This window comes from Mesoplodon bidens, assembly GCF_964165515.1.
Source record: "Mesoplodon bidens genome assembly, chromosome: 7".
In the NCBI taxonomy this organism is placed as follows: Eukaryota; Metazoa; Chordata; class Mammalia; order Artiodactyla; family Ziphiidae; genus Mesoplodon; species Mesoplodon bidens.
The window spans coordinates 41201643-41224066 of NC_138164.1; the positions used below are offsets into that span (position 1 = coordinate 41201643).

The 22424-nt window shown below is 44.1% G+C and overlaps 1 long non-coding RNA gene across 3 annotated transcripts in view; it reads left to right on the forward strand.

Moving 5' to 3' along the window:
- LOC308621105 overlaps positions 1–8173 on the forward strand; it is a 47012-nt gene extending 38839 nt beyond the window's left edge. Inside the window, exons 3-5 of one of the 3 annotated variants that reach the window (XR_014016397.1) lie at positions 2336–2421; positions 3316–3438; positions 7906–8173. This is a non-coding gene — a long non-coding RNA (uncharacterized lncRNA). The remainder of the gene's footprint in view (positions 1–2335; positions 2422–3315; positions 3439–7905) is intronic. The other 2 variants (XR_014016398.1, XR_014016399.1) reach the window with 2 other exon arrangements.
- Positions 8174–22424: the final 14251 nt, after the last annotated feature.

Genomic DNA, 22424 nt, shown 5'->3' on the forward strand with positions numbered 1-22424 from the left:
TGACTATAGAGGTGCATGTATCTCTTCTAGATATTGATTTCCTTTTCTTTGAATATACAGGCTATATTATATTGTATTATATTCTATTACATTATATTCTATTATAGTTATTGTGCTTCCCGGATCTTGTGTTTTTCACAAATTGAAGGTTTGCAGCAACTCTTTGTTGAGCAAGTCTGTTGGCACTGTATTTCCAACAGTAGTTGCTCACTTCTTGTCTTTGGGTCATATTTTAGTAATTCTCACACTATTTCAAACCCTCCATCAGCAAAAAGGTTACTACTCGCCGAAGGCTCAGATGATGGTTAGCATTTTTTAGCAGTAAAGTATTTTTAATTTTCTTTTTGTTTCGGCTGTGCTGCACACCACATCACGTGGGATCTCAGTTCCCCGACCAGGGATCAAACCTGCGCCCCCTGTAGGAAGGCGGATTCTTAACCACTGGACCACCAGGGAAGTCCCTAAAGTATGTTTTTTAACATCTTTATTGGAGTATAATTGCTTTACAGCGTTGTGTTACTTTCTGCTGTATAACAAAGTGAATCAGTTGTATGTATACCTATATCCCCATATCCCCTCCATCTTGCGTCTCCCTCCCACCCTCCCTTTCCCACCCCTCTAGGTGGACACAAAGCACTGAGCTGATCTCCCTGTGCTATGCGGCTGCTTCCCACTAGCTATCGGTTTTACATTTGGTAGTGTACACGTGTCCATGCCACTGTCTCGCTTCGTCCCAGCTTACCCTTCCCCCTCCCCGTGTCCTCAAGTGAATTCTCTATGTCTGCGTCTTTATTCCTGTCCTGCCACTAGGTTCATCAGAACCACTTTTTTTTTCCTTTGGTTTCCATCTCGCTTCGTCCCAGCTTACCCTTCCCCCTCCCTGTGTCCTCAAGTGCATTCTCTACGTCTGCATCTTTATTCCTGTCCTGCCACTAGGTTCATCAGAACCACTTTTTTTCCTTTGGATTCCATAAATATGTGTTAGCATACGGTATTTGTTTATCTCTTTCTGAGTTACTTCACTCTGTTTCACAGACTCTAGGTCCATCCACCTCACTACAAATAGTTCAATTTCGTTTGTTTTTATGGCTCAGTCAAATTCCATGGTATATATGTGCCCCATCTTCCTTATCCATTCATCTGTCAGTGGACGCTTAAGTTGCTTCCATGTCCTGGCTATTGTAAATAGTGCTGCAGTGAACATTGTGGTACGTGTCTCTTTTTGAATTATGGACTTCTCAGCGTATATGCCCAGGAGTGGCATTGCTGGATCATATGGTAGTTCTATTGTTAGTTGGGTTTTTTTTGTATAAATTTATGTATTTTTATCTATTCATTATTTTTGGCTGTGTTGGGTCTTTGTTGCTGTACGCGGGCTTTCTCTAATTGCAGCGAGCAGGTGCTTCAGTGTTGTGGTGCGCGGGCTTCTCATTGCGGTGGCTTCTCTTGTTGTGGAGCGCGGGCTCTAGGCATGCGGGCTTCAGTAGTTGTGGCATGCGGGCTCAGTGGGTGTGTCTCGCGGGCTCTAGAGTGCAGACTCAGTAGTTGTGGCACACGGGCTTAGTTGCCCTGCGGCATGTGGGATCTTCCCGGACCAGGACTTGAACCCATGTCCCATGCATTGGGAGGAGGATTGTTAAACACTGTACCACCAGGGAAGCCCTATTTTCAGTTTTTTAAGGAACCTCCATACTGTTCTCCGTAGTGGCTGTATCAATGTACATTCCCACCAACAGTGCAGGGGGAGGGTTCCCTTTTCTCCACACCCTCTCCAGCATTTATTGTTTGTAGATTTTTTGGTGATGGCCATGCTGAGTGGTGTGAGCTGATACCTCACCGTAGTTGTGATTTGCCTTTCTCTAATGGTTAGTGTCATTGAGCATCCTTTCATGTGTTTGTTGGCAATCTTATATCTTCTTTGGAGAAATGTCCATTTAGGTCTTGTGTCCACTTTTGGATTGAGTTGTTTGTTTTTTTGATATTGAGCTGCGTGAGCCGCTTGTATATTTTGGAGATTAATCCTTTGTCAGTTGCTTCATTTACAACTATTTTCTCCCACTCTGAGAGTTGTTTTTTTGTCTTATTTATGGTTTCCTTTCCTGTGGAAAAGCTTTTAAGTTTGAATAGGTCCCATTTGTTTATTTTTGTTTTTATTTCCATTTCTCTAGGAGGTGGGTCAAAAAGGATCTTGCTGTGATTTATGTCATAGAGTGTTCTGCCTGTGTTTTCCTCTATGAGTTAGACAGTGTCTGGCCTTACCTTTAGGTCTTCAATCCATTTTGAGTTTATTTTTGTGTTATGGTGTTAGTAGTGTTCTCATTTCATTCTTTTACAGGTAGCTGTCCAGTTTTCCCAGCGCCACTTATTGAAGAGGCTGTCTTTTCTCCATTGTATATTCTTGCCTCCTTCATCAAAGCTAAGGTGACCATATGTGCGTGGGCTTATCTCTGGGCTTTCTATCCTGTTCCATTGATCTATATTTCTCTTCCCCAAAGTATATTTCAATAAAGGTATGTACATTGTTTGTTTAGACACAAGGCTGTCACACACTTAACAGACTACAGTATAGTGTAAACAGAAGCTTTTCATGCACGGGTACACCAGAAATTTCATGTGACTCGCTTTATGGCGGTATTGGCTTCATTGCAGTGTTCTGGAACTGAAGCTGCAGTGTCTCTGAGCTGGGCCTGTACACCCAGAAGTGGGATTGCTGGATCATATGGAAATTTTATTTAAAAGATTTTGAGAAAACTCCATACTGTTTTCCACAGTGCCTGCACAATGTTACATTCCTGCGTACAATATGCAAGGGTTACGATTTCTCTACCACCTTGACAACTCTTATCTTTAAAAAAAAATAAAAAATTGTAGGCATTCTAAGAGATGTGAGGTAGTATCTCATGATGATTTTGATTTGCATTTCCCAGATGATTAGTGACGTTGAGCACCTTTTCATGTACCTGGTGCTGTGTTACGTCTTTCTAACACACATACACACACACAGAGGGATAGAAGGAATCTTTTGGAAGTGATGAGTATATTATCGTGATGGTGGTGATGGTATCACAGGTGTGTGCATATGTCCAAACTCATCAAGTTATATACATTAAACATGGGCTAGATTTTGTATATCAGTTCTACGTAAATAAAGCTGTAAAAGCCCAGCAACAAGTGGTGTATTTCATGAGCCAGTGAAGCCCAGGTACATCTTGTCTCCTCTCCCAGGGGTGAACCCAAGCAGCCTTTGAACTTGGCTCACTTTCTGTTTGTTTAGTTTCCCCTTCTATTACTTTTGTGTTTCTCCTTTGTTCTCAGATTCCAGCTAAGTGGTTCCCCATTGGTGGCAGCAGTGGTTCTGAGTTTGGCTCTGTCGTTTGAAGACTTGATGGTCTCTAAAGGGATTAAGTTTCTACAGAACTGATCTCAGTTAGGTGAGAGGTAACAGAGGATCTAGTTTGTTAGTCTTTTCTTAGTCTTTTCTGTTTGTCTATTTGTCTACTTTGACAAGCTCAAATCAATTAAGAATCTCTTGCCCAATGGGATGAGAATGGCTCTTTAGTATCTAGACTGGTGAGTGTTTATTCCTGACCCAAGTCTAAGACTTAAAGCTGCAGGTAAAAGTTCCATTTCTCTGTATGTCTGTGTGTCTATAATTCAAAAAGGTCTTTACCTCTGACAGTGCGAATATGTAATGTTTTCCTACTTCTGGATCTATTAAAGTAGATTGTAGAGTCTGTTAAATTAAAGGGTTTCTGTCCTGATTGGCTTACAAAGATACAAATGTGCTTATAAAAATTATATATCCCTAAAATTCTCAGAGAGAAAGGAATTAGAACTTCTAATACTTTAAATGTGCTAGAAAAATATTCTTATTGAAATCAAGTCAGGGAATTCCCCAGCGGTCCAGTGGTTAGGACTCGGTGCTTTCACTGCCAGGGTCCAGGTTCAGTCCCTGGTCAGGAACCTAAGATCCAGCAAGCCCCTCGGTGCAGCCAAAAAAAAAAATCAACTCAGAAATTTAAAGACTTCAAGTTTACATAATTTAGGTAAATCTTTGACACATGAAGCTAGTTTAATATTTTTGGTTTCATAAAAAGTTATTCGTATCTTATTTATCAGTATTAGGCATACATTTAAAACAATTCTACTTGGGTGTGTTCTTCCTAAATTTATATAGGTGTGCCCATCAACTAAGCTCATATTACTTCTACTTAATGTTTAAGGTTATGAAAAATGTAAGTTTGTGTTTAACCACATTTAGTTTTTATTCTGACAAACTTTCTTTCAACAGTAACTATGTTTTCTACTGTGTTAGCTTGTCGATAAATTCCCAGATCTTCAGTTTACGTAAACCCTTGAACTGGTACTAAGTTGTGCTACTTACTGGATAATCATTGGATACCGAGGTCATTTGTAAGCAAGACAGAAACCTGAGGCATTGATTACTAAGCATAATCTCAAGTTATATGCTCTTGCTGCATATGTTTACTTGTTACCTAGAGGCTCTGTCTGTGGGTGTGTTAATGAATGTGTTTGTCTCTGCCACTTGAATAAGTTGTGTAAGGGATGTTTGTGGCTGTGTAAAGTTGTGTTATGTGTGTTCATGAGCTCTGCTAGCCTGAAATGCTGATGTGTGATGGGCAGTTGTCAATCATTCACTCCTAGTTTTCTTTGTGAAATGGAAGTAACTTTGGTTCAAAGTTAGTATTAATATACTATGAATGAGACTTGACCCATAGTGATGTTATCGGCTGGAACAGAACTCAGGTTCAGCTGCTCATCGCTCAGAAGTCAGTGTTCCAGAGACAAGGGTTGGTGGAAGAAGAAAGATGCTTTATTCAGGAAGCTGGCAACCTGGGAAGATGGTGGGCTAGTGTCCCCAATACCATCTCCCAGTTGCCAATGAGAGGGAAAAGGGGTTGATAGGGAAAAGACGGGAAGTCTCTGGGCTGTGCCGGTGGGGGCTCCATGCAGAGTAGCACAGTCAGCTCTGACCATCCTCTTGAAATTGGTCATGCAGCGGTGTGGTCAGTGTCATGTTGATTGTTTCAGGCACAGTTAATCTTCAATTCCAGTGTTGGTTTGTTCCCATTTCCTTGAGGCCAGTTCCTGGAATTGTGTAAGCCATTGGTTCAGGTCTGCTCAAGATGGAGCAGCTTGTGTCATAGCTCCAGTCTGGTCATCATACAGTTAGCTTTCTCCTCTTGTAGTGGTTTTAGTATCTGCAAAACAAGTTAGGAGTGTGTGTCTGACACTGTTACTTACGTCCTTCGGGAGGAACTAAAGATTCTGTGACTGCTGTTGTCCTAATCAGTAACTGCTTGAACCTGTTCTTTGGTGACTCAGGGGAAGCCTGGGAGACTGCAGCTATTTTACAAACAAGAGGCAGGGGACATGGAAGGGCCCTGCATGGTCCTCCTTGGTTCCAGCAACCGAGAGGTACAACTTTGTATGCAAGATAATGCGATGTAGTTTTGTTTATTAACAGGAACAAAAATAGTTTGGTCCTAAAGTAAAATGACTGATTGTTCCAGCACCAGAAAGAGGATAGTGAAGGACACAACCTGAATGAGTATAGAAAGTTGTAGGAGACGGGTAGAAAGGGAATTTTATTTGTCTGAGCCGAAGGCAGCTCAGTTTTGATGTTTATTCCAGAGATTTTCAAAAAAGAGCTTATGGTTCTCTTAGTAGCAAATATTATATTGATGCAAAGCTGGAGTTTGGTTTTCTCTCTGTACAAATGATAAATTTTTTTCATGGAGTATTGGTCTCTTTAATAAGTGGTTGGAAAAGTTGTTCTCTAAATCTGCCTAAACAGCAGAGATTCTGTATCTCACTGGAAGAGGTTTCTGCACCTAGTTCTGAATTCATCCGGCCTTATTATTTTTTTGAAAATAAATGCACAGGGACTTCCCTGGTGGCTCCTTGGTGAAGAATCCGCCCGCCAGTGCAGGGCACACTGGTTCAAGCCCTGGTCTGGGAAGATCCCACGTGCTTTTAGAAACTAGAGCACGGAAAGACTAAGGTCATGTGAAATTTGAAACGCTAAATATTGTCATAGTGTTAAGCAGTTTGAAGATTGTTGGAAGAAATTATTTGTCATTCATTCAAGCAATAAACATTTGATGAATACTTGCAAAACATAAAAAACCTCTAGAGCCCGTGAGCCACAACTACTGGAATCGATGTGCCTAGATCCCATGCTCCGGAAGAAGAGAAGCCACCGCATGGAGACGCCGACACACCGCAATGAAGAGTCGCCCCCGCTCCACTGCAACTAGAGAAAGCCCACGTGCAACAACGAAGACCCAACACAGACAAAAATAAATAAATATATAAATAAATGTATTGGGGGAAAAAAAGAAAGAAAATAAATGCACAACAAAATTTCTGCATTTCTGAGAAAGTTAAGCTTCCTTAAAACTGTGTTCCTTTTGGTCTGTTTTTTTTTTTTTTTTAAAGTCTACTGTCAGGAACTCCCTGGCACTTCAGCGGTTAGGATTCTGCGCTTCCACTGCTAGAGGCCTGTTTTCGATCCCTGATCAGGGAACTAAGATCCTGCAAGCTGCGTGGCGAGGCCGAAGAAACAGCCAAGACAAAATAATCATCTCTTGGCTGTTAAACAAAGTCAAGGACCTTTAGTTCCTCCTCAAGGGCTATTGGGTAATATTCTGAGCCACGTCCTTGGAGCTGTTTGGCAGAGACTGAAACCCCCAGCAGGTGGAAGAAGTTAACTGCATGTTGCCCACAAGCACGTAGACCCCAGACCAGTTGGAACCAGAAGGCTGATGATGTTGAGTCCCCGTTACCTCACCACTGACCAATCAGAAGAATGACCGTGAGCTGATCACGCACCCTGTAACCCTCTCTTCAACATGTAGCCCCTTTCTCTTTTCCCTGTATAGTCCTCAAGCAAAACTTCAGGAGGGGAGAGTTGGTTCTTCGGGACATGAGTCCACCTCTCTTCTGGACTGCCGGCTTCCTCAATAAAGCTATCTTTCCTTTTACCCAAAAGTCTCTCAGTGTTGGAGTCCTGAATGATGCAAGACCTGCCTCATCTTCTGTAGTTTTCTCTACATGAAAAATAATTGAGGACTATTTTTCAGAGTTAAGAAATGTGGTTGGATAATCACAACGCCATTAAGCAACACCTCGTTGGACAGCAAAGAGGCGAAGCCGACTGGTAATGACCACACACATCCTGACTGTGAGAAGACTTTCATCTTTATTGTAGTTCCCCAAAAGCTGCATCGCACGGTACTCTTGAACAATCTAAAATAACATACAAACATGCTGAGGCAAGTTAAAAAATTAGGACTGAATTCCCACAATTCAATAATGAGAACTAAAAAAATACAAATTTATGCTTACAAGAATTGGGAGGAAATACCCACTATGCTATAAGTAGAATGGAAATATTATGTAATAGATAAAATCAACAATCTCTCTTGAAAATGTGAGTAAAATTGTATATATGTGTAAATATACAACAGCTACAGTTCTCATCACAAAAGTTTGTAGTAATAAGATGTTTCAAAATGAAGACTATTTCAAAACTATTTAAAATAAATATATAAATATAAAATATAAAAATACAATAATTTTATAGGTGACATTTTCAAAATAAGCCAGTGAAACTTAAGTCATGAGTCATGACCCTGTGGCTGTAATTATATATATATATTTTTTTTTCTAATTATATATTTTAATGTTGTTCCCTCCTATTCTGAGCCGCTACACTCCACCTTCAAATGCTTCTAGACTGGGGCAAACAAGTGTATAAAAAATGGGACCTCCAATGTTCGTCTCAGGGGAGATGGAAATGAAATGATCTGAAAATTGAGGTGGTGCCTTCCAAAAGGGTGGAATCTGAATAAACCCTGTTTTCTTATTGTCCTGCCACAGACTCCTAGAAGCACGCCCCGCTCCTAGGAGTATAACACGAAAACTGGCCTCCGCTCATTCTAGAAGATGCTGGCTTCTTCTCGATGATCTGCACAAGAGGCTTCTCCCTTCCTTCTTCACGGCTGTCGTCAGTGTCTGGATTGACCTCTTGTTGAACATCCTCATCTCTCCTGGGCTCTGTGATCTGGAAGTAAGAGAAGGAGCAAGGATGTCAGATTTCAAAGTGGCAACTGTCCAGATATAAAGGTTTTCACATTCTTAGTCAATTCTAACCAGAACTGAGACTCATTTGATTGGAGTTTTATCTCAAATTCTCCATTCTGAACCCCAGTCCTGAACCATTCATTGTTTTCAAGTGTGATTCTTGGACTTTGGTGACCCTGACTCCAAAAACTACTGAATACACCCAAGGTCAGGCCCAGTAATCTGCTTTATAGCCCAGACTCCAGGTGATTCTGCTCAGGGAGCTGGCATTTGGAGAATGCTGCTTTAGTCTTAACTCACCTTGGTCCTTTGGCACCACTTAAATTCTGAACTTGGAAGCACACTACAGACATCACTGACAAGTCAACATCGTGGACCAGGAGACCTGAGGCCGGATCCCTAACCCTAACCCTGCATCCTAATGTCTATGTTATTATTAAGTTTTCATTTATTTACTTATTTTCTTTCTTTTATTTTTGGCTGCATTGGGTCTCTGTTGCTGTGTGTGGGCTTTCTCTAGTTGTGGTGAGCGAGGACTACTCTCCGTTGCTTCTCCTGACGGCTTCTCTTGTTGCGGAGCACGGGCTCTAGGCGCACAGGCTGAGTAGTTGCGACTTGCGGGCTCTAGAACGCAGGCTCAGTAGTTGTGGCTCGTGGGCTCTAGAGCGCAGGCGCAGTAGTTGTGGCGCACGGGCTTAGTTGCTCCGCGGCATGTGGGGTCTTCCCAGACCAGCGCTCAAACCTGTGTGCCCTGCATTGGCAGGCGGTTTCTTAACCACTGTGCCAACAGGGAAGTCCCTGGATCCTAATGTTTAAATAATACTCAGCCCTAAACTTGGTTAGTGTTATGTGCTGAATGTTTGTGTCCCCCAAAATTCTTATGTTGAAATCTTAAAATCTTAACCCCTAGGGTGCTGGTCTTAGGAGGTGGGGTCTTTGGGAGGTTATTAGGTCATGGGGTAGAGCCCTCATGAATGAGATTATTGCCCTTGTAAAAGAGACCGTGCTGTGTTGTTTCTAAGCGACGCGGTCTGTAGTAGGGCAGGTTGAATGGACTAAGACAGCTAGCTTGCAAGATTTAAACCAAATGTTTGCTCAATCCTCTGCTCACATCTAGAACTCTAATGTGTCAATTGTAATAAGCCATGCTGAAGATGGCATTCCTTAACCTTCAGTCGTTGTGATAAACCCCCTTGACCATAAACGTGAGGGGGAAAAGGTGAATTGTACTAGAGGAATCATTGGTCCAGAAGTGGTGAGTCAGGGGGAATAAAGAGTCACAGGTGATCTGGCCATAGGCAATTTGAAAGTAAATTTGGATGAATATAAAGCTAGTCATAATTCATCTTTTCTTATTGAACGTGTGGGCTGTTCTATCTAATATCCTGTTTGTGGACATTTACTTTGTTGTAGATAAATGCTAGAACCCATAACCCTGAGGGATGTAAGGCCAAAAATGAATGAAAAAGAGAAACTGGAAACACAGTATATGGAAAAGAATCACCATCTCGTCAAAGCTGTTATTTGGACCCAATTGCTTTGGGTGAAATAACTTCAGTGAGACCCATGCGTCTGGGACAAACTGGTTTCCCCGAGGTCTGGTGCCCACGGGCCTCGCGGTGCTGGTGTCTGTGTGTGGCTGTCAGTCCGTGGCTGGCGCAGAGTCGGCACGTGGCTGTGTGCCTGGCTGGCCCCCTTCACAGCGTGAGAGGTGATGTGGGTCCAGCAGTGGGATTCCTCCGATTTCCCCAGTAGACAACACGTCATTCCACCTGCACCTTTGCGCACGCAGACCTACCTTTGCGCAGGCCGATGACCTCAGGCCTACGTGGTCCTGGGGCCTCTGGGGCAAGAGGGCGCGATCTCTTCCCCACACCCAGAGCTCTGGATCAAAAGCCTGGATCTGGAAAGACAAACAGCCCCTGGCAATGAGGATGCCGCTGCCTCCCATTGCCCCGCCTCCGGTTCTTTCTCGTCTGTCCCCAAGTCCCAAACCGAGTCCCCCATGATCCCCACCTCCTCTCCGTCCCTCCCCCTCCCCGAGACCGCCACAGCCCACCCACCTGCTCGCACTCTTCCCGAGTGACCCATGTCTTCCAGCCCATGGAACGGATGAACTGGGAACGCAGTTTGTGGAACAAGGCATGCTGGGAGCTGTTCTTTCCATAGAGGAACGAAACGATGGCCTGCTTGGGGGCCTGGTTGTTCTCTTCCATGTCGCTGGCCACATAGCTGGGGAAAGACATCAGGTCGCTGTCATCAGGACAGGAAGGGCCTCCACTTGAGATCAGCTTCCCAGAAAAGAGGCAGGCTGAGCATCCTCACACGACCCACCCAGCCCTGCCCAGCGTCACCGGGAGCTGCCCAGTCATCAAGGAGCCACTGCCAGGCAGGACCTTCAGAAGGGTGCCTCTCACACCTTGATGATGAGGACACGATCCAAACCCCCCGTTCCCTTCAACTTGTTTTATGTGCACACACCTCTCTTCCTATGTTGTAGGTACATGTACAGTTCCTGAGGGCAGGAGCTGATCTGATCTGTTTCTGCATTCATCCCTCTCCTAGCAAATGACACATTTAGGGCTTGGTTCATATTGATGCATGAATTCAACAGCCTTTTGTGAATCTCTGTTCCCACCACCTCATATTCCCCAGCATGTAGGGTGTACTTTATAAGGTTTGTTAGATGAATGAATGAATGAATGAATGAACATTTTATCTCATGGCCAAATGCAATACTGATTACCTAGAAGTCTCACAATAACAAACATTTGCCCAATGAAAAGAATTGTGCTGAGTGTTTTGGGAATGCATTGACATTTTGACGAGACCTGCCTTCCACGTGGTGTCTAGTCTAGTGGGACCGGGGAAGGGGAAAGGGGGAGATAAGAAATGACTATAATGCAAAGCATCACATTATAATACAATTTGAACTAAAGTGCCTCTGGGATTCAGAAGTTAGGGAGATCGGGCATCGTGAAGGTTTTGGTGTTTGAACCCACTTTAAGGATAGGGTCGTTTTCTTCAGATAAATGTATGGCAAAGATACCTGGATAGAAAGCTCAATAGAAACTTAGAGGGCAGGGTATTTGGAAGGAGCAGTGAAACACAGGAGTAAAGTATCAGGACGGTGTGCTGGAGATTGCAGAGAGAGTTAAATCCCAACGCAGAACTCTGGCCTTGATTTGGCATGTCATTAGCCAATGAAATTGTGTGAAGCGGTCAGACCTGTGTTTTGGAAGGATGTTCAGGCAAATAGAGCCAACTGGCTTGGGAGACTTGGAAGAAACATCAGTGGGGAGCATTTGACACCAAATCCGCGCTATGTGATACGGGCCCCGATTGTGGCATTTGTCGTGGGAATGCAGAAACGGAAGATAATCACACTTGGTGCTGATGTCGGAAGACCTGAGACCGGAGAATTCGAACCGGAAACGTCTCAAGTCTGTTACTCGGGGGCAGGATGGTGTCAGTTCTTTCTTCCTCTCCTCTTAGGAAAGTTTCGCGTTTTGCTTTGTTTCTTTCAGTGTTTTAATTGACATTAGGGTAGTTTGTTTTGACAATGAATGCTATAAAAAACAGAACATGGTTTGAAAAAGAAACCACGGTACCGTAATCCTGTCATTTTCACACCTAGAGTCAGTACAAAGGGGTTTAAAAAAATAGATGAAAGGTCAGAGCCCCACATCTCTCCCTCTGCCCTCCCAGGGTGTTGAATATTGATGGCGGGGATGGAGCAAGGTACTCACAGAGCTATGAAGAAATGGATTATCTGGAATTGCCAGGAGAAGAGGCCGGCCCGGCTGACATACGCTATCACCATCGACAGGAGATACTGATGGAAAGAGGGGAAAAAACGTAGGAGAGAGGTCACATCCTGGAAGAGGAGAAAGAGTGGGAGGGAGAAGGGAGCAGGGGACGAGGAATGGGTGGTGCCACTTGGAGGAGAGACCCCCGTGTGGGGTGAGCCTGATTATTTGGGGAAGGGGAGAGGACAGAAGGTCAGAGTTGGCGGCGCTCCAAGGATGGGAGGCTGTGGGATTGAGGGCGTGGACTTAGGGCCGCGGGCACAGGACGGTGTTCGATGAACCGGAGCCAAGGCGAGTCCCCAGGATCTGAGAGGAGAGGGGACTTAGGCAGCAACCACCAAAGGGGCACTCCTGGGGCTCAGATCCCAGAGGGGACCTCGAGGCCCCTGGAGGGAAGTGTTGACAAGGCATGAGGTTAGGAGGGGAGTGGAAACGTGGGTGTAGAAAGCACCCAGCGCGCCCACCTAGAACAGGCGCTGGAGCAGGAATCCATCTCAGTGGGTGACTTACCTTGTCAGATACTTCCAGGTTTTTGTCCCAGGCGAGGAATTTCTTAACGACGGGATCCTCTGTGAAAAAAGGGCAGATGTTGCCAGTGGGAACAGGGCTGTCGTGGGAGCATTCCAGAGCCAAGAGGGTGAACCGCGCCCCCCTGGGGAAATGCCAAGATGTGGCCCAGGGTGAAGCTGACGGAAAGAGGGGAGGGAAGACCATTCACTGTGGGAGGAAAGGGGGTGACTCCCCTTCTGGGGGGGCCGAGTGACAGGGAGTGATGCCCCTTCATCATGCATTCACGTACCTGCAGAGGGCATCAAGATACTCTCAGCCAATGTCTCAATTGACAGTCATGTCAGGGGGTGAAGATGGCTTGTCAGCCCCTCCTCCCTCCACCCCGAACATGCCAGTAAGATTCAAAAGGCCAGTAAGAGCTAGAGTCTCGGGTACAGTTGAAACCAAGGGAACCTAATCCTGTATCATTTCTAAATCTAACCTAGTCTTGTATCATTTCTAAGTCTAACCTCATCCTGTATCTTTTATGTGCCCCCCATATCCTTTATCCGTAGACAGTCCGCCAGGGACGGAGAGCGCACCAAGTAGCAGGGAATTCTTTTCCACTGGGAAAGTGTAGTCATGGGAAGTTTTGGTTTGTTTGTTTTTCAAGTATAGGATTGGAGGTTGCTGGGCAGGGCGGTGGGTCCTTACCAAGCATCTACTTGAAGACCTCGTGGTGCTCAGGCAGCACTGAAGACACCCGCTGTCGCTTGAGCTTCATCTTGAGCTCACTGAACGACTCCACGACCCAGGTGTCGGCCTCGTGGTGCTCAGGCAGCACTGAAGACACCCGTTGTCGCTTGAGCTTCATCTTGAGCCCACTGAACGACTCCACGACCCAGGTGTCGGCCTCGTGGTGCTCAGGCAGCACTGAAGACACCCGCTGTCGCTTGAGCTTCATCTTGAGCCCACTCAGCGACTCCACGACCCAGGTGTCCTGGGCCTCAGCGGCCGTGTTGCCCTCCACCTCCGCTCCGAACGCCACTGACCTCTTCCTCTTACAGCCGGGGCGCTGAGGCGGGGGGCTGCAACCAGCCCAGGGAGCTGACGAAGGAGAAGAGACTGCAGTATGATGCTCTCGTCTTGGGAATCCAGCCACTGGTGACCACCCAACCCCACCCCGACTCCGCCTCCCCCCCCGAAGCACCCCCGTGCTTTCCAGTCTCACAGACCGCTGACCTTGCCCCAAGTCATCTTTCCATCTTTCTCTGTCCATATCTACCTATCCCTCCCCTGACTCTTTTTGTCATTTGTCCAGCTTCCCGTTCTCGAAACTCTTTCTCATGGTAGATAATTTCTCCCACCAGGAATAAAAAAAAAGAACCCTCCCCTTGTTTCCTCTCTCCTCTTCTCTCATCCTTGGATCTCATCTCCTAACCCTGTTTCTTGCTCCCCAGGTGTTCCGTGTCCCCAGCTCCTGTGCTCTCCTCCCTCAATCTCTGGCTCTCTGAATGTCTCCTTTCTTTCATAGGCACCTTATGCAGGTGCTCCTTCCCGACCTCTGTACCCTTTCCTCCTTACTGGTCAAATCTCTGAAATTCCTTCTCATGCCAGTTCCCTCACCTGATGGTCCTGGGCTTTCTTCATAGACAGTCAACTCCATGGGGTACCCTGAAGAGCTGGACTGGGAGTTCAGCTCCTCAGCCTGGGAAGTCGGTTGACGATTGTCCATGATGTCTCCCAGACTCTTCCCTTCCTCGAAGCCTAGACTCTGCTTTGTCCCAACTCTTCTTCTGGACTTGGGCTAAACACAAGTGGTCGTCCCTTCTCCAAGCTGCGGGGCAACTGTCAGTGGAGAGAAGCTCTGGCAAGATTCTGTTGTCTACTACTGCTGCCAAGCACCAAGGAGTCTGGTCCATCCAATCGGGAAGGTCGGAAGCCTCTGATGTCATCATCGGAGTTTGAAGGAAACCAGTTTGAAGGAAAACACAAGTAACTGTCAGACCTATGCGTGCACTTGTCCCAGAGATCAGGGGTAAATGGTATCTCCTGCCACTGACCCAACCTCTGCCCGTCCTCCAAAACCCCCCTCAAGGTATCCGGACCCCTCTTTTTTTTTGTCATAAATGGCAAAATTTTATTTTTTTTTCTTCATCTTTATTTTTTTTTTTTGCTTTATAACAAATTTAATCAGTTATACATATACATATGTTCCCATATCCCCTCCCTTTTGCGTCTCCCTCCCACCCTCCCTATCCCACCCCTCCAGGCGGTCACAAAGCACCGAGCTGATCTCCCTGTGCTATGCGGCTGCTTCCCACTAGCTATCTACCTTACGTTTGGTAGTGTATATATGTCCATGCCGCTCTTTCACTTTGTCACAGCTTACCCTTCCGCCTCCCCATATCTTCAAGTCCATTCTCTAGTAGGTCTGTGTCTTTATTCCTGTCTTACCCCTATGTTCTTCATGACATTTTTTTTCTTAAATTCCATATATATGTGTCTGCATACAGTATTTGTCTTTCTCTTTCTGACTTACTTCACTCTGTATGACAGGCTCTAGGTCCATCCACCTCATTACAAATAGCTCAATTTCGTTTCTTTTTATGGCTGAGTAATATTCCATTGTATATATGTGCCACATCTTCTTTACCCATTCATCCGATGATGGACACTTAGGTTGTTTCCATCTCCGGGCTATTGTAAATAGGGCTGCTATGAACATTTTGGTACATGTCTCTTTTTGAATTATGGTTTTCTCAGGGTATATGCCCAGTAGTGGGATTGCTGGGTCATATGGTAGTTCTATTTGTAGTTTTTTAACGAACCTCCATACCGTTCTCCATAGTGGCTGTACCAATTCACATTCCCACCAGCAGTGCAAGAGTGTTCCCTTTTTTCCACACCCTCTCCAGCATTTATTGTTTCTAGATTTTTTGATGATGGCCATTCTGACTGGTGTGAGATGATATCTCATTGTAGTTTTGATTTGCATTTCTCTACTGAGTAAAGATGTTGAGCATCCTTTCATGTGTTTGTTGGCAGTCTGTATATCTTCTGTGGAGAAATGTCTATTTAGGTCTTCTGCCCATTTTTGGATTGGGTTATTTGTTTTTTTATTATTGAGCTGCATGAGCTGCTTATACATTTGGGAGATTAATCCTTTGTCAGTTGCTTCATTTGCAAATATTTTCTCCCATTCTGAGGGTTGTCTTTTGGTCTTGTTTATGGTTTCCTTTGCTGTGCAAAAGCTTTGAAGTTTCATTAGGTCCCATTTGTTTATTTTTGTTTTGATTTCCATTTCTCTAGGAGGTGGGTCAAAAAGGATCTTGCTGTGATTTATGTCATAGAGTGTTCTGCCTATGTTTTCCTCTAAGAGTTTGATAGTTTCTGGCCTTAGGTCTTTAATCCATTTTGAGCTTATTTTTGTGTATGGTGTTAGGGAGTGATCAAATCTCATACTTTTACATGTCCCTATCCAGTTTTCCCAGCACCACTTATTGAAGAGACTGTCCTTTCTCCACTGTACATTCCTGCCTCCTTTATCAAAGATAAGGTGACCATATGTGCATGGGTTTATCTCTGGGCTTTCTATCCTGTTCCATTGATCTATCTTTCTGTTTTTGTGCCAGTACCATGCTGTCTTGATTACTGTAGCTTTGTAGTATAGTCTGAAGTCAGGGAGCCTGATTCCTCCAGCTCCATTTTTCATTCTCAAGATTGCTTTGGCTATTCGGGGTCTTTTGTGTTTCCATACAAATTGTGAAATTTTTTGTTCTAGTTCTGTGAAAAATGCCAGTGGTAGTTTGATAGGGATTGCATTGAATCTGTAGATTGCTTTGGGTAGTAGAGTCATTTTCACAATGTTGATTCTTCCAATCCAAGAACATGGTACATCTCTCCATCTATTTGTATCATCTTTAATTTCTTTCATCAATGTCTTATAATTTTCTGCATACAGGTCTTTTGTCTCCTTAGGTAGGTTTATTCCTAGATATTTTATTCTTTTTGTTGCAATGGTAAATGGGAGTGTTTCCTTGATTTCACTTTCAGATTTTTCATCATTAGTATATAGGAATGCCAGAGATTTCTTTGCATTAATTTTGTATCCTGCAACTTTACCAAATTCATTGATTAGCTCTAGTAGTTTTCTGGTAGCATCTTTAGGATTCTCTATGTATAGTATCATGTCATCTGCAAACAGTGACAGCTTTACTTCTTCTTTTCCGATCTGGATTCCTTTTATTTCCTTTTCTTCTCTGATTGCTGTGGCTAAAACTTCCAAAACTTTGTTGAATAAGAGTGGTGAGAGTGGGCAACCTTGTCTTGTTCCTGATCTTAGTGGAAATGATTTCAGTTTTTCACCATTGAGGACGATGCTGGCTGTGGGTTTGTCATATATGGCCTTTATTATGTTGAGGAAAGTTCCCTCTATGCCTACTTTCTGCAGGGTTTTTATCATAAATGGGTGTTGAATTTTGTCGAAAGCTTTCTCTGCATCTATTGAGATGATCATATGGTTTTTCTCCTTCAATTTGTTAATATGGTGTATCACGTTGATTGATTTGCGTATATTGAAGAATCCTTGCATTGCTGGAATAAACCCCACTTGATCATGGTGTATGATCCTTTTAATGTGCTGTTGGATTCTGTTTGCTAGTATTTTGTTGAGGATTTTTGCATCTATGTTCATCAGTGATATTGGCCTGTAGTTTTCTTTCTTTGTGACATCCTTGTCTGGTTTTGGTATCAAGGTGATGGTGGCCTCGTAGAATGAGTTTGGGAGTGTTCCTCCCTCTGCTATATTTTGGAAGAGTTTCAGAAGGATAGGTGTTAGCTCTTCTCTAAATGCTTGATAGAATTCGCCTGTGAAGCCATCTGGTCCTGGGCTTTTGTTTGTTGGAAGATTTTTTATCACAGTTTCAATTTCAGTGCTTGTGATTGGTCTGTTCATATTTTCTATTTCTTCCTGATTCAGTCTTGGCAGGTTGTGCATTTCTAAGAATTTGTCCATTTCTTCCAGGTTGTCCATTTTATTGGCATAGAGTTGCTTGTAGTAATCTCTCCTGATCTTTTGTATTTCTGCAGTGTCAGTTGTTACTTCTCCTTTTTCATTTCTAGTTCTATTGATTTGAGTCTTCTCCCTTTTTTTCTTGATGAGTCTGGCTAATGGTTTATCAATTTTGTTTATCTTCTCAAAGAACCAGCTTTTAGTTTTATTGATCTTTGCTATCGTTTCCTTCATTTCTTTTTCATTTATTTCTGATCTGATTTTTATGATTTCTTTCCTTCTGCTAACTTTGGGATGTTTTTGTTCTTCTTTCTCTAATTGCTTTAGGTGCAAGGTTAGATTGTTTATTCGAGATGTTTCCTGTTTCTTAAGGTGGGATTGTATTGCCATAAACTTCCCTCTTAGAACTGCTTTTGCTGCATCCCATAGGTTTTGGGTCGTCGTGTCTCCATTGTCATTTGTTTCTAGGTATTTTTAAATTTCCTCTTTGATTTCTTCAGTGATCACTTCGTTATTGAGTAGTGTATTCTTTAGCCTCCATGTGTTTGTATTTTTTTACAGCTCTTTTCCTGTAATTGGTGTCTAGTCTCATAGCATTGTGGTCGGAAAAGATACTTGATACAATTTCAATTCAAACAAAATTTTTTTTTAGCTAAGTAGTATTCCATTATATATATATATATTTCACATCTTCCTTACCCATTCATCTCATAATAAACACTTAGCTTGCTTCCATATGTTGTCAATTGTAAATAATGCTGCCATGAACATTAGGGTGCATATATCTTTTCAAATTAATGTTTTTTGGTTTTATTTTTTTCGATATATATCCAGGAATGAAAATGCTGTGTCATATGGTAGTTCTAATTTTTTTTACAAGTTTATTGGAGTACAATTGATTCACAATGGCGTATTAGTTTCTGCTTTATAACAAAACGAATCAGTTATACATATACACCTGTTCCCATATCCCCTCCCTCTTGTGTCTCCCTCCCTCCCACCCTGGACCCCTCTTTACCGCTTCCCAGCAGGTGTACTGTCCTCTCCCTGCTGGACTCTCCCTCTCCCTCCCATTCCTCTTCCACGGCCTGGTGGGAGAGTGGGGAGAGGGACAAGGAAACTTAGGGGAAGCAGCAACGTTTCAGCCTTATAAGAGTGAGATAATGGCTTCCGTGGTGGTGCAGTGGTTGAGAGTCCACCTGCCGATGCAGGGGACACGGGTTGGTACCCCGGTTCGGGAAGATCCCACAAGCCGCGGAGTGGCTGGGCCCATGAGCCATGGCCGCTGAGCCTGCGCGTCCGGAGCCTGTGCTCCGCAACGGGAGAGGCCACAACCGTGAGAGGCCCGCGTACCCCTCCCAAAAAAAATAAATAAAGAGTGAGATAAGTATGTAAAAAAAGATCCCAGGTACATCGACTCAGTGGATTAAAAAGTTACGTTAAAACACGCAATTTGGCAAAGCTCTTTGGCTGAATGTTTACTGACACTGCGTTCAGAATTCTGTACTGGGGGAGTACACGTCCGCTTCCCTCAGGCACCTTTGAGTCCAAGAGCCATTCGGAGAAGCTAAAATCATAGAAAACTACAGGTGCTCACGCACCCTTCAAAGGGTGTCTACAAACACATACACACACACACACACACACACACACACACAAAAAGGGCACCTTTGGATGTCACAAAGTCCATGGATTGTCCAAAGCCTGCCCCTTGATTCCTGTTAAGAAGTTCTAGTCTACTTATCAAAATCTTGAGAATGTGGTATCACTGTTGACCCAGAGATTTCACTACCTGAATAAAAATGTCACATGTACAAAATACTAAATGGAAAAAACTCCAGTTCAACACAGATTATTTTTCTGAATAAAAATGTCACATGCACAAAAAGACTAAATGGAAAAATTTCCAATTCCAGACAGGTTATTTTTCTATGAGGGTAGGAAGTATATGGTAGCCGAGATGCAGAGAAGAAAATAGCCAACTCAGGGTCATGCAGTGTCACTGCAAGCTTCTTCTGAACCTCCCAACTCGTACTTCCATTCCTCCCCTTGGGGTCTGAGTCTTGCTTTTTTTCTTGGGTTTCCCTGGTGGCACAGTGGTCAAGAATCCGCCTGCCGATGCAGGGGACACAGGTTCGAGCCCTGGTCCGGGAAGATCCCACATACCGCGGAGCACCTAACGCCCGTGCGCCACAACTACTGAGCCTGCAAGCCATAACTCCTCAGCCCGCGAGCCACAACTACTGAGCCCACGCGCCTAGGGCCCATGCTCTGCCGCAAAGAGAAGCCACCTCAATGAGAAGCCTGCACACCGCACCGAAGAGTAGCCCCCGCTCGCCGCGACTAGAGAAAGCCTGCGCCCAGCAACGAAGACCCAACGCAGCCGAAAATAAGTAAAACAAAAATCTTAAGGAAGGAAAACAAGAATTCTCATTGTTGTGCAACCATCCCGACCATCCATCTCCAGAATGTTTTCATCCTGTCCAAGTGAAACTCTGTCCCCATTAAACACTGACTCCCCACCCCCCTCCCAGCCCCTGACACCCACCACTCCACTTTCTGTCTCTATGAATTTGACCCATCTGGGGACCTCACAGAAGTGGAATCATGTAACATTTGTCCATTTGTATCTGACTTATCCACTTAGCTTAATGTCTTCGCGTGTCATCTGTGTGGTAGCCTGTGTCAAAATTTCCTTCCTAGACCCCAAAGCCAGTGTGGACAGTACACAGTGAGTGAGAAGGAAATAAAACCGTGGGTCTGAAGAAGTTCAGATGTTTGCCAAGTGCAGTGGGAAAGCAGTGAATGAGAGGTGTCCTGATCCAGTTTGCACTGAAAGAGGAACAATTGATTTTGGCTGCTGCATAAATGGATGGGGTGGGGATTCAGTAAGAGTGGAAGTCGGGAGACCCAGATAAGGTTAGGAATTTGGCGTGGTAGTCCAGGAAGACGATGTCTGAGAAGATGGAGAGAAGTAAACAGGTTCTCTATATTTGGAGGGAGAATCAGCAGGGCTCATCGGGGGATCAGATTGCGGGGAGGTAGCGGGGCGCTATTCTGTTTACTCTGTGTGCACGTGTGTGCTTATGCCTCTACTGCTGAGACTTAATTGTTTCTACAAAGAAACACTAACCTTTCCTCTTAAAAGTGGAATTGTTAAATTTTCACTGTTCATACAAAGAAATGTCAATCTTTGAAAAATACATAAATGGTCTTTGTATCAATTAGAAACTTTCCTTCCTGTTTGTGGGTGAATAATATCTGTTGTGTGAATATACACACTACATTTTCTTGATCCATTCATCTGTCAGTGAACACTTGGTTTGTTTCCACATTTTGGCTCTGAATCTTGCTTTTGAATTATTGTTTGGACTTTGATGAGAAGTATCTCTGTTGTTCAGGATGTGCCCAGAGGTTTATTCTGTCTTCTGATCACTTCCATATTTCTAATTAGCCCAAGCAATGCATACGTAGAGTCAAATCAGTTCATCCAAGGTGCAGGGACTGAGTGTCTCTTTGGTTTGCACTCGTGGACTTTCTGAGATGTTCTAGGTCTCAGAGGCCGTGCAAAGAGTGTCTGAGGTCCTCCAGAGCTGCCACAGCCTGGCTCTCCTCAGGGTCTGCACTGCTGGGAAAAGCACTTCTGCTTGAGGACCTGTGTCCCTCTGCTGTAGACGTTGCATTTTTAGGAGGCAAATGAATTCAGATTTGCGTTCATCATGCTTTCAACCATCACAGCTGATTGGGTCCTTGTATAACAAAACAGAAGTTCACTCTCCCTCTTGGCTAACAGGCTTTCAAATATTAGAAGGTTGGTATTCTGTCCCCATGAAAATTTCTCTTGTATACTGTGAAATACCCTGATTGCTTTATCTAGTCTTCAGATCTGGATTTGCATAATCCCACCCCACCGCACCTTGTCCAAATGTGCAACAGTCGGGTGGGACCCATCTTAAGATGTGTTGGTATGTTGTCCAAAAATGGCGTAAACAGCCCAGATTGAATGTGATGTTGTAAGTGAGCAGGACCTTGTGGGGCCTTCCTGGGACGGATTCTCCCCATGTCTTCTGCCTGCTTCTTGTCTTTAGAAAATTTTAGCCTCCTAGCCTTCCGTGAGTTGGAAACAAACAATTTAATCAGAGAAGGGAGAAAGTGCCAAAAGAAAGGAAAAGAGTCCCAAAAGACCAAATAATACTAGCCGTTAAACAAAGTCAAGGACCTTTAGTTCCTCCTCAAGGGCTGTAGATACTGTTCTGAGCCACGTCCTTGGAGCTGTTTTGCAGAGACTGAAGCCCCCAGCAGGGGGGAGGAAGGTAACTGCATGCTGCCCACAAGCACGTAGACCCCAGACCAGCTGGAACCAGCCGGTTGATGATGTTGACCTCAGATTACCTCACCACCAACCAATCGGAAGAATGTCCACAAGCTGACCACACACCCCTCAACCTCCTCTCCCTCACCCCACTCGTTTGTAATTCACTTTAAACATTTTTTAAATTTTATATTGGGAGTATAGTTGATTTACAGTGTTGTGTTAGTTTCTGGTGTACAGCAAAGTGATTCAGTTATATGGACACAGATATCTATTCTTTTTCAGATTGTTTTCCCATTTAGGTTATTACCGAATTTTGCTTTTTTTTCGTGGTGCTGTGTGGCTTGTAGGATCTCAGTTCCCTGACCAGGGATTGAACCCGGGCCACGGCCGTGAAAGACCAGAATCCTAACCTCTGGGCCACCAGGGAACTCCCTAGGTTACTACAGAATATTGAGTAGAGATCCCTGTGCTCTACAGGAGGTCCTTGTTGATTTCCTGTTTTATATATAGTTGTGTGCATATGTTAGCCCCAACCTCCTGATCTATCCCTCTCCCCCACCTTTTCCCTTTGGTAAACATAAGTTTTTTTTCTATGTCTGTGAGTCTGTTTCCATTCTGTTCAGAAGTTCATCTGTATCACTGTTTTAGATTCCACACAGGAGTGATAGCGTATGGTATTTGTCTTTGT